Genomic DNA, 12,017 nt, shown 5'->3' on the forward strand with positions numbered 1-12,017 from the left:
AAACTTTAGACTAAAGTCCAAATCTTTAGTATTAATAATTTGTATACTAATTAAGGTCTGATTTTTCTTTATGCAGCTATGGCCACTACCCTGTCGCTCCGGTCATTATTAGATAATGACAAGCTCATGGGACCTAATTTTGATAGCTGGTATCAAAAATTAAAAATCGTCCTTGAGCATGAGTGGATCCTTTATATAGTAATGGATCTGGCACCTGAGGAGCCAGTCCCGAATGCTAGAGGGATGGTCCGAGACACTTACCAGAAGTGGCTCAATGACCGCACCACCGTTCGGTGCATTATGCTGGCAGCAATGAATGATGAGTTCAGCCACAGGTTCAAGAACGCCCAGCCTCAGGAGATGCTTCAAATATTGAATGACTCCTTTGGCACGCCTGACGATGTTGAAAGGCACAAAACCAGTTGTGCCATTTTCAATGCTCGGATGAGGGATGGGGCCTTAGTCACTGATCATGTACTATACATGATCGAAATGATTGAGCACCTAAGTAAACTGGGTTTTTCCCTGCACGAGCAGCTCGGTAAGGATGCTATCCTTAATTCTCTGCCCAAGTCCTTCCTTCCCTTCCTTACTCATTTTCGAATGACAAAGCCTGCAGTGAACTACCATGGCTTGTGGGGGTTATTGCAGAACTTTGAGAAGGATCACCAGCTCTATAAGGAGTCGGTGAATGTTGTGGGAGGGTCTTCTTCTGGTCTTCGACCCTTTAAGAAAGGAAAGAAGAACAAGAAGAAGAAGAATAAGAAGGTGCAGTTGCATGCTGGGACGTCTGCACAGGGTCAGACCAAGAAGTGCAAGCCCGACCAGAGCCAAGCGGAGTACTTCTTTTGCAAGAAGCAGGAGCACTGGAAGAGAAACTGTCCTCTATACATTGCCTCACTGGACCCGAACAGGTCAAAGAAGAAGCAAGGTACTTATATGATAACACCTTGCAACTTTTCCATTTGTGATACTACTGCCTGAGTATTGGATACCGGAAGCCCTTATCATATTTGCAATTCGATGCAGGGTCTGCAGGTCAGTAGGAGATCTGATGAAGGTGAGAGATTCCTGAACGTTGGAGATTGAAGTAAAGTTCCAGTTCTAGCATTAGAAATCATGAACCTTGTAATCAATTCTCGAAATATAATTCTGAGTGAATGTCACTATTGTCCAAGCTTTTTATTAAATATTTTTTTTATAGGCCTTTTGGCCATGAACGGTTATCAATTTTTAATAAAAGAAAATATTTGTAATATCATTTTAAATGATGTTATAATATTTGTTGGACAACTTAATAATGAAATTTACTTTCTATCACAACCTGTTAATGTGATTCAAACCTCCGGTAAACACCCTAGAATAGATAATGTGTCAGAAATCTACCTTTGGCACTGTAGGCTAGATCATATCAATAAAAATAAGATAAACAGGTTGGCTCAAGAAGGAATTCTTGAAGTAGGTGATTATGAATCACTTCCAACCTGTGAGTCCTGTCTTCTTGGTAAAATGACCAAGTCACCTTTTACTGAAAAAGGTGAGAGAGCCAGTGAACTCTTGGGTGTGGTACATTCTGATGTATGTGGACCCATGAGCTCAAATGCAAGAGGTGGATATTTCTACTTCATAACCTTCATAGACGATCTATCTAGGTATGGGTATGTCTACTTAATGAAGCATAAGTCAGGGTCGTTTGAAATGTTCAAACTATTCTGAAATGAGGTAGAAAAACAAACTGAAAAGTGTATTGAAACTCTTCGATCTGATCGAGAAGGTAAATATCTTTCCAATAATTTTCTGACATATCTTGGAGAGAATGGGATTCTCTCTCAGTGGACACCTCTTGGAACACCACAGCATAATGGTGTGTCTAAAAGGAAGAATCGGACCTTGTTGGAATGGTTCGATCCATGATGGGGTTTGCTGGTCTGCCGATCTCCCTTTAGGGATATGCACTCGAATCGGCTTATTACCTTCTAAATAGGGTTCCGAGTAAGTCTGTAACCAAAATGCCATATGAGATATGGATAGGACATAAGCCAGTACTCTCGCACCTTAGGGTTTGGGGGTGTCCGGCTTATGTTAAACGTTTAATTACGGACATGCTTGGACCTAGGTCTGACAAGTGTAATTTTATAGGGTTCCCAAAAGAGACCAAAGGGTATTACATCTACCTAGCTGATGAGCAAAAAGTGTTTATCAGCCTTAAGGCAATCTTTTTAGAAAGGGAGTTCCATGGTGAAGGGACTGTTGCCTCTAAGGTCGAACTTGACGAAATTCGACAGGTGGAAAATCCGACGCAAGTTGCTAAACCGGATTTGATTAGATCAGATTCGGAGTCCATTGATCAAGCACCCTTAAGGCGATCTGATAGAGTACCACGTCAACCGGACAGAAACTATGGTTTCTTGATCTGGGATGACGATCCTATCAAACTTGATGAAAATGATGAGGATCCGATCACCTACATGGATGCAATGCAGAGACCCGACTCTGAGAAATGGCTAGAGGCCATGAAATTCGAAATGGAGTCCATGAAGGTCAATGATGTGTGGACATTGGTTGACCCACCCGAAGGAGTAAAACCCAGAGGGTGTAAGTGGGTCTTCAAGAGGAAGAGGGGTGCAGACAGAAAGGTGAAAACCTATAAAGCCCATCTAGTTGCCAAGGGATATCGTCAACGTTATGGTATAGACTATGACGAGATGTTTTCTCTTGTGGCAATGCTCAAATTCATTCAGATTATGCTTGCGATAGCTGCCCATCTGGACTATAAAATCTGGCAGACAGATGTGAAGGCAGCTTTCCTAAATGGAGAGCTGGATGAAGAGGTGTATATGATACAACCTGAAGGATTCACATCCACTGATGAGTCTAAGGTGTGCAGACTACAGAGGTCCATTTATGGACTTAAGCAGGCATCCTAGAGTTGGAACATACGTTTTGATAGGATGATCAAGATGTATGGCTTCGTTAAGAATGGAGAAGAGCCCTGCATTTATAAGTGGGCTAATGATCCAGTTCTGCTCTACTGTGACAGCTCTGGAGCCATTGCTCAGGCGAAGGAACCGAAGGCACACCAGCAGACGAAGCATATTCTACGTCGCTACCATCTCATCCAACAAATCATAGATCGAGGTGACGTCAACCTTCAGAAGATCGACGGAAAGGAGAACCTAACCGACCCATTCACTAAAGCCATTGCGGTGAAGGAGTTCGACAACTTCAAGTCGAAGATGGGTATTAGATACTACACCGATTGGCTTTAGGCCAAGTGGGAGATTGTTGGGAATAGTGTCCCAAAGCCAATCATCAGCCTATTGATGGTTGTGCTCTTTGTTGTATTAGTACATAAATTATAAATTAATAAAAATTATTTTGGCATTTTTCATCACAAATTATTTCATCTTCTAATGAACTCCTGTGTTGTGGTGAAGTCCTTAGGACTATTTAGACTCGACAAAGGAGGATTTGTCGTTTAGTCCTTAAATCTGTTTGCGACCAAATGATATATTGTTAACCAAGGACAACAACGTTTATCAAGCATAGGTCGTTGTGTGCCATATGGGTTGGTTGTCCTCTTAACCAAGGAGTATGGAGACACTGGTATGGCATACAGGTGAGATGTAAGGGTACATCTGCACTGCACGTGACCAACTCCAGAGCTATTTCTGCTATCAAGATTTGCTCTGATGAAATATGGGTATAAATATCCCTCCGACCTGAGATCGTCATGGTGACTTGCAAGCAACTCACTGCACTTAGGCACTGGACTACCTGAATTTCTAATTCGATGATGGAAGGCTGTTGGGTGTAGTCAAGTACTTGACTTGTCGGTGCGTGTGTCAAGATGAGATTGACCACTCCAGTTTAGGAGCTGTGTACAGTCGTGTTTCAATTTAGCAAAACCTTGGCCAGGGTAGTCTTTGTGAGGAGTCACAAGACTGTTTGAGTTGAGCACGATTCGGATGATCTAATCAGGGTTGACAGTTTAACCCTGAGTCATCCTAAACACAGAGGTCAAAAGGATGAATTATACAGTAACCATATTCACATAGGTTCTAAGTGTTGTGATTACGACCATTCAACCTATCTGATCATCGGGTACCATTGCTAGATGGTCACTTCGATTAGTATAGGAATTGGTTCCTGTGCTACCGGCTTAGGTTCGAACCTACGGGATCACATACATTAGAGGTTCCTATCTGATCTGATAGCTGGTGAAGAGTCCTTCATATCTGGGATTCTGTGATCGAGAATCAGGATTCTTTGATCATGAATTCCACACATTTTGGGTACCGAGGTCAAGAGTCCCACTGGTTTAGGACTCTTCGATCAGGATTATATATCGATGAATTCTGATGTTCGATTACTGATGCGTAGTCGTTGATAGCATCAAAAATAACTCTACTCACTCGTAGGTAGGATGAGTCGAGATCGTATCCTCAAGGACCTTAGGCTAAGTTGAGATTACAAAATAAAAGAAAGAAGCGTTATTTTTTATTTAGAAAATAAATTATCTTAAAATTGATGTAGTTAGAAAATAAAGAGCTCGGGAGTTTTGAATTAATTTCGCACTAGCAGAGTTGTATCTCTTTTTTAATATATATGATTAATCTTAAAAAAAATATCTATCTTTCCTCGGCACGCTCCGTATCCGTAGGTCACGGTGCGTTTTCAGAAAGTACTAGGTAAACAACTCTTCTTTCCTCGGCACGCCCCGTATCCGTAGATCATGGCACATCTCCGGAAAGTAAAAGTTGTTCATAATATTAATCTAACAAGAAAGCACAAATAAAAGCATATGACGGAGAGCAAATAAAGAACTCATGACGATTTAAATAAAAAGTATAATCTTTATTGCATATAAAGAAATACAAGAAAGTTTAGAACAATAAACCATCTCTGTGTCGTTACAAAATTTCTTCTCCACTCCCGAGACTGCTAGCCTAGCTGCTCATGAAGTAGTCTCTTTCTTTTCCTCTATGCAAGGCTCTAGAAGAATTTTTGGGCTCCCCCTCCAATGGGAGTACAAAAGTCTTTTTATAGGTGTTAGGAGGGAGAAGTTTTACATGATTTTCTGATGTGGGACTAAAAAAAATACAAATCTTTCCTTTCAAAATATTTCTAAATATTAATTTTTTTTCTTTTAATAAGCATCTATTCGACCGCCATCAAAAATACCTTGCGAACCCGTCTGCCGCGTGCCCACACCCGCACGATGCCGCACCTGCGTCCGTGCCCGCCTGCACGTCGTCCGCGTTCCGCGTCCTGTGCTGCTGCTGCGATCCGTGCTTGCCCACGTCCGTCCTGCGTCCGCGCGTTCACGCACGCGCCCACGCACTCATTCACGCGCCCAGAGCATTTTTTTTGTATTCACGTGAAACATTCTTTGTATATTCCAAAAAGAAACTTTTGTTTCTTCACAATGACATCTATATCCTTTTGGATTTCTTACGTAGTATCTTCATTTTCTATAATACCATATGCATCCTTCTTTTATTTTAATTTTATTTTAAATTCAAATTTCTTCAAACTTGAGTCTTTTTGATCTATGAATGGAACTCTTTGTATTGACGATCATCTTTACTGTAAAATATAAAAAGAAATATCAAATTTTTAATAAATAAAATAAATTAAATATAATTTTTTCCTTTAAATGACTTAAATTAAGTGTTTATCACACCCCCCCAACTTAAATTTTTCTCGTCCTCGAGTAAAATAGATATATCAGCATTGTGTACCGATTCGGTCTTGAATCAAAAATTAGGTTAGGCATCTCAAAAGGTAGATGATACTTGGTCAGACCATTAAAGAGATATTTTATTGGATTATCAATTTGACCCAATTAGTGGCTGAGTATTAACTAAAGAAATTTCAGAGCTTTTCTTTTACCAACTCCCCACTTTACTCTTTAAATCCTCTAACTTAATGGGAAAGAGGTTTATTATCTTCTTATAATTTAGTCTCCTTAATATATATATATATATATATATATATATATATTTTTTTTTTTTTATAACATTGCCTACCTTTTTACGCGAACCATAATGCTTACTTAGGCGAAAGAGCCCGGTTACTCAGTAGGAAACCAATGTTGTTTTATTTTTCTTTTTTTTTCTTTTTTTTTTTAAGTAAATTTTAAGAAGAATTTTTGCATACCTCGATCTTTCCATCCAATTTCTCATGAAGCAAATTCTTTATTGAGATCAATAAGAAGAGGGTTGTAGAATCACTCCTAAAATTTGATCTAGTTTAAACCCTACCATTCATTGGGTTTTCTTAATAATTTATTCCTCAGTATCTCTAAAATTATCTTGACCGTTAATCATTCATTTATTAGGATACCTAATTGACTCTTAATCAAAATAAAATTTGAATACACAAAACTAATTATTTCTGACCATACTCGAGGATTTGATTAATTTCCTTCCCCCCCCAACTTAATCTACATTGTCCTCAATGGAGTAGGAAAGCAAAGAAAATAAAAGGAGAGAGTGCACCTGGGATAATTTTGCTTCGAAAGTTGAAGATAGCTTCATTGATTAATAGGCTCTTGTTCTAAATTTCTACAGCTGCGATAAAGTAAAAAATATGAAATCGTTGGGTTGCCTCCCAACAAGTGCTAAGTTTTACATCTTCAGCTAGACTGAATTGAGTATTATGGCGGTTTTGGATCTACTAAATCAACAGATTCAATTAATTCTCCATCACTAATTCCATCCATGTAAGGTTTCAATTGCTGACCATTCACTTTAAAAGTATTCTCCTGTTTAGGATTTTTGAGTTCTATAGCTCCATGAGGAAATACCTGAGTTACAATAAAAGGTCCGTCCCAACGTGAGCAAAGTTTTCCAGGAAACAGATGCAATCTAGAATTGAAGAGCCAAACTTTTTGATTGGGCTCGAACATTTTTCGTGCAATAAATTTATCATGGTATGCTTTAGTTCGTGCCTTATAAATTTTGACACTCTCATACGCTTCATTGCGTAGCTCTTCAAGTTCATTTAATTGGAGTCTCCTATTGGAACCTGCATTTTTCATATCAAAGTTAAATTACCGTATGACCCAAAATGCATGATGTTCCAATTCCACCGGCAAATGATAAGCTTTTTCGAATACAAGTCGATAAGGAGACATTCCTATGGGTGTTTTAAAAGCAGTACGGTAAGCCCATAATGCATCGTCTAAGCGAAGAGACCAATCCTTTCTATCGGGCCTAACTGTCTTTTCTAGGATATGTTTAATCTCCCTATTTGACACCTCTACCTGACCATTAGTTTGGGGGTGATATGGTGTGGCCACTTTGTGTGAAATATTATATTTTTTCATAAGTGCTTCAAAATGTTTATTCATAAAATGAGTCCCCCCATCACTAATGATCATCCTTGGGAAGCCAAATCGACTAATGATGTTTCATTGGATAAAACTAATTACAATTTTATTATCATTAGTCCGTGTAGCTATTGCCTCCACCCATTTTGATACATAATCAACTGCCACCAGAATATATTCAAATCCAAATGAGGCTGGAAAAGGTCCCATGAAATCAATCCCCCAAACATCGAAGATTTCTACTACTAAAATGGGGGTCAGCGGCATCATATCCTTCTTGGATAAATTTTTTATTTACTGACATTGCAGACAACTTCGGCCAAATTCATGTGCATCCTTGAAAAGCGTTGGCTAATAAAACTCACTCTGCAGTACTTTTGCTGCAGTTTTTCTTCCACTAAAATGTCCCCCACATGCTGAAGAATGGCAAAAAGTGAGAATGCTTTGGAATTCACTCTCGGGGACACAACGGCAAATAACTTGGTCAGGACAATATTTGAATAGTTCAAGTTCTTCCCAGAAATAATGTTTAATTTGCGAGAAAAATCGATCCTTTTCTTATTTTGTCCAGTGAGAAGGTACTTGTCCTGTTGACAAGTAATTGACAATATGGGCAAACCATGGAGGATGGCTAGAGGAGATTGCGAAAAGTTGTTCGTCAAGAAATTTTTTTTTGACCTCATCTATGCCTATCATGTGTTCAACTAAGATCCTAGAGATGTGATCAGCTACCACATTCTCAGAACCCTTCTTATTTCGGATTTTCAGATCAAATTCTTGTAAAAGAAAGATCCATCTGATCAAACGCGGTTTAGTATCTTTCTTTGAGAGGAGATGTTTCAGAGCCGCATGATCAGAGTAAACTAGAACCTTAGACCCTAACAGATATGAGCAAAATTTTTCAAGGGCGAACACTGCTGCTAGTAGCTCTTTTTCTGTTGTGGTGTAGTTTAATTGGGCATCAGAAAGAGTCTTGCTAGCATAATAGATCATATGTGGCTCCTTATTGATTTTTTGGCCTAAGACGGCACCTATTGCAAAGTCAGAGGCATCACACATAATCTCAAATGGAATGGACCAGTCAGGGGGTTTTATTATGGGTGCTGTTGTTAGGGCTGTTCGTAATGTATTGAACGCTTTCAAACAGTCTTCATCAAAGACAAATGGTGTATCCTTGGCCAACAGATTGTACAAGGATCTTGAAATCTTACTAAAGTCTTTGATGAAGCATCTATAAAATTCGGCATGACCTAAGAAAGATCGTATTTGTCGGACCGAAGTAGGGGGTGGTAGTTTTGAAATGACCTCAACTTTGGCTTTATCTACCTCGATCCCTTTTTCAGAAATAATATATCCTAATACAATTCCTTTCCGCACCATGAAATGGCTCTTTTCCTAACTTAGGACAAGATTTGTCTCCATACATCGTTTAAAAACTTTAGAAAGATTATGGAGACAATCCTCAAAGGTGGTTCCAAACACAGAAAAATCATCCATAAAAACTTCAAGATATTTGTCCACCATATCTAAAAAATGGCCAGTATGCACCGTTGAAATGTAGCGGGTGCATTGCAAAGCCCGAATGGCATACGTCGAAAAGCGAATGTGCCATAGGGGCAGGTGAAGGTAGTCTTTTCTTGATCATCCGAAAATACAGGTACTTGATTGTACCCTGAATAACCATCAAGAAAATAGTAGAAACTTTGTCCTGCTAACCGTTCTAGGATTTGGTCGATGAATGGTAATGGAAAATGATCCTTCCTAGCAACGGCATTCAATTTTCTATAATCTATGCATACTCGCCATCCAGATGATATGCGAGTTGGAAGTAGTTCACCTTCTTCGTTCTCAACCACAGTAATACCAGATTTTTTAGGTACTACTTGAGTGGGACTGACCCATTTACTATCGGATATGGGGTAGATGATTCCAGCATCTAACCACTTTACCACCTCTTTCTTTACTACTTCACGCATGTTTGGGTTCAATCTCCTATGCATATCTCGATGGGGTTTGGCATGTTCCTCAAAATGAATATGGTGCATGCAAATGGAGGGGTCAATTCCTTTTAAATCGGCAATGGACCAATCGATAGCCTCTTTGTGTTCCTTCAGAATACCAACCAATTGTGCTTCCTGATTAGGGGTCAAGTCTGATGCAATGATTGCCGGGAGGGTGTCATTGAGTCCTAGAAATACATACTTGAGCGTAGCAGGAAGAGGTTTCAATTCTAACGTAGGTGGTGATTCTAAAGATGGGACTATTGGTGTACTGGCTAATGTGGGCAATGGCTCATACTTGATTGTCCATGGAGGAGTGATTTTATCGTGTGGTGTATCTAACAAGATGTTAACTTCTTTCATATATTCTTCAAAGTCACACACTCCAAAGTGAGCCAAGCAAGTATCTAAGGGGTCAGGTGCTAGAATTGTGGGTGTTGCATCTTCTATAATGTCTTCTAGTGTATCTACTTTGAAGCAACTATCCATTGATGGTCCTTGGGAAGCACCAAACACATTTAGTCTCAGTTTTTTATTCCCAAACGATACGTCCATGACTCCTGTCCTACAATTAATGCATGCATTTGCCATAGCTAGGAAGGGTCGTCCTAAGATAATGGGAATTTATCTGGGGTTGCCACTTAATTCCATATCGAGAATCAGAAAATCAACTGGAAAGTAAAACTCATCTACCTTGACCAAGACATCCTCAAGCATTCCATGTGGTTCCTTAATTGATCTGTCGGCTAACTGCAGTGTGACTGATGTGGGTTTCAGTTCTCCGAATCCAAAAAGTTCATACACCAAACTAGGTAAAAGATTCACACTTGCCCCTAAATCCAGAAGAGCTTTCTCAATGTGCTAATCTCCTATAACACAGAAAATGATGGGGCCTCCTGGGTCCTTAAGCTTTAGAGGAGTGGCATGCTGGAAGACAGAACTAGCCTGTTCAGTGAGATGTACTTTCTTTGGGATTTGTGATCTAGATTTATATTTTTGGGTGCACAAATCCTTCAAAAATTTGGCATAAGCAGGGACCTATTTGATTGCGTCTAGAAGGGAAAGATTAATTTGGACTTGCTTAAACAATTCCAACATCTCATCAAGTTTTTCTCTCTTCTTATCTTCAAGAATAGGGGCTTTCAGGGCATCCAAAAATGGGGCTTTAGGCAAGTAAGATAATTTCGATGCAGTTGGTTCCTTCTCTATTTTCAGGTCCTCCTTGTTCTTGGGTGATTTAGATTCGGTTAGAGGTTTAGGATCGGTCTCATTGATTTTACTAGTGTGTTCAATGACCTTCCCACTTCTCAGAGTCATGATTGATTTGGCATGTTCAGAAAAAGCTTCTGGGGTATTAGAACTCTCAATCACAAATTACCCTCTTGGGTTGCTCTCAGGTTGGCTAGGTAATTTTTCTCCTTCCCTCCTACTGAATGCAGTTGCTAGTTGATCTATTTGGGTCTCTAGCTTAGCAATGGATTGTGTGTGGGAGTTAAGGGTCTGAGTGATGACTTCTAATCGTTCTAGTGCTTTCAAGACTTTTTCCTCAAAAGCTGAGCTGTGACCAGTAGTAGACGGTTGAGGAATATTTTGAAATTGATGGTATGATCCATGCCTATATGTTGGGTCTTGATATTGAGGTCGAGGTGTGGCAGGACCAACCACTGGTTGTGATCTCCAGAAAAAATTTGGATGGTTTCTCCAGCCGAGGTTATAAGTGTTCGAATATGGATCGTTTCCTGGTCTGCGAGCTTGTTGGACTTGAGCTTGCTGAACCTACTCGTGCACAAACTCAAGAAATTGAGGTGCGGCTGGGCATTCACTAACAAAATGGTTCGGACTTGCACACAATGCACAAACTTCTTGGATTGGGTTAGGTGGAATCGGGGATTGTCCAGTATTTAGAAGACGATCTAATTTTTGGGACTGTTCATCTACCTTTTGATGGATATCTATGGCATTTCCTACTTCATATATTTCACCTCTTTTTGGGTTTAACATGGGTTTATCTCTAATAGAGGCAGACATATGATGTAATAAATTTTCACTTAAAATTTCAAATAGTTGCCATGCCTCATCCTCACTTTTCAGCATGAATATCCCACCGCATGATGCATCGACCATTTATCGATGTCTTTCAGAGAGCCCATCATAAAAATATTGGATTAACTACCACTTGGGTACAGCATGGTGGGGATATTTTCTAATAAGGTTCTTTAATCTCTCTCATGTTTCATGAAATATTTCTCCATCTAATTGGGAAAAACTAGTTATGGCTTTTCTTATTTGATTAGTTTTTCCTATGAAAAAATATTTCTTGAGAAACTCTCCTTGCAACTGGTCCCAGGTTGATATAGTCATGGAATCCAAATTATGTAGCCAGTATTTGGCTTTGTCCTTAAGTGAGAAAGGAAATAATTTTAACCTAAGAGCATCATCGGAGAAGTTGTGAATTTTGACAGTTGAGCATATCTCAAGAAATTCTTCAAGATGTTTATAAGGGTCCTCATTACTAAGTTCATAAAATGAAGGTAACATTTGGATTATACTGGACTTAATTTCATATTGAGTGGCCTCCACAGGGGGCACTTGAATACAAGGAGAGTAGGTATATGTGGAAGGAGTAAAGTACTCCAATTGTTTGGGTGGATCATTCTCCTGATTTCGGTCCATATTTTTAC

General features: G+C 39.4%; 1 non-coding gene across 1 annotated transcript; it reads left to right on the top strand.

The window, feature by feature from the left end:
* The first annotated feature begins 11,519 nt into the window (after positions 1–11,519).
* Positions 11,520–11,625, top strand: LOC140853487 (small nucleolar RNA R71). The gene has a single exon (XR_012136557.1). It is a non-coding gene; the product is annotated as a small nucleolar RNA R71 (small nucleolar RNA).
* Positions 11,626–12,017: the final 392 nt, after the last annotated feature.

Source organism: Elaeis guineensis, chromosome 13, assembly GCF_000442705.2.
Source record: "Elaeis guineensis isolate ETL-2024a chromosome 13, EG11, whole genome shotgun sequence".
Lineage (NCBI taxonomy): Eukaryota > Viridiplantae > Streptophyta > Magnoliopsida > Arecales > Arecaceae > Elaeis > Elaeis guineensis.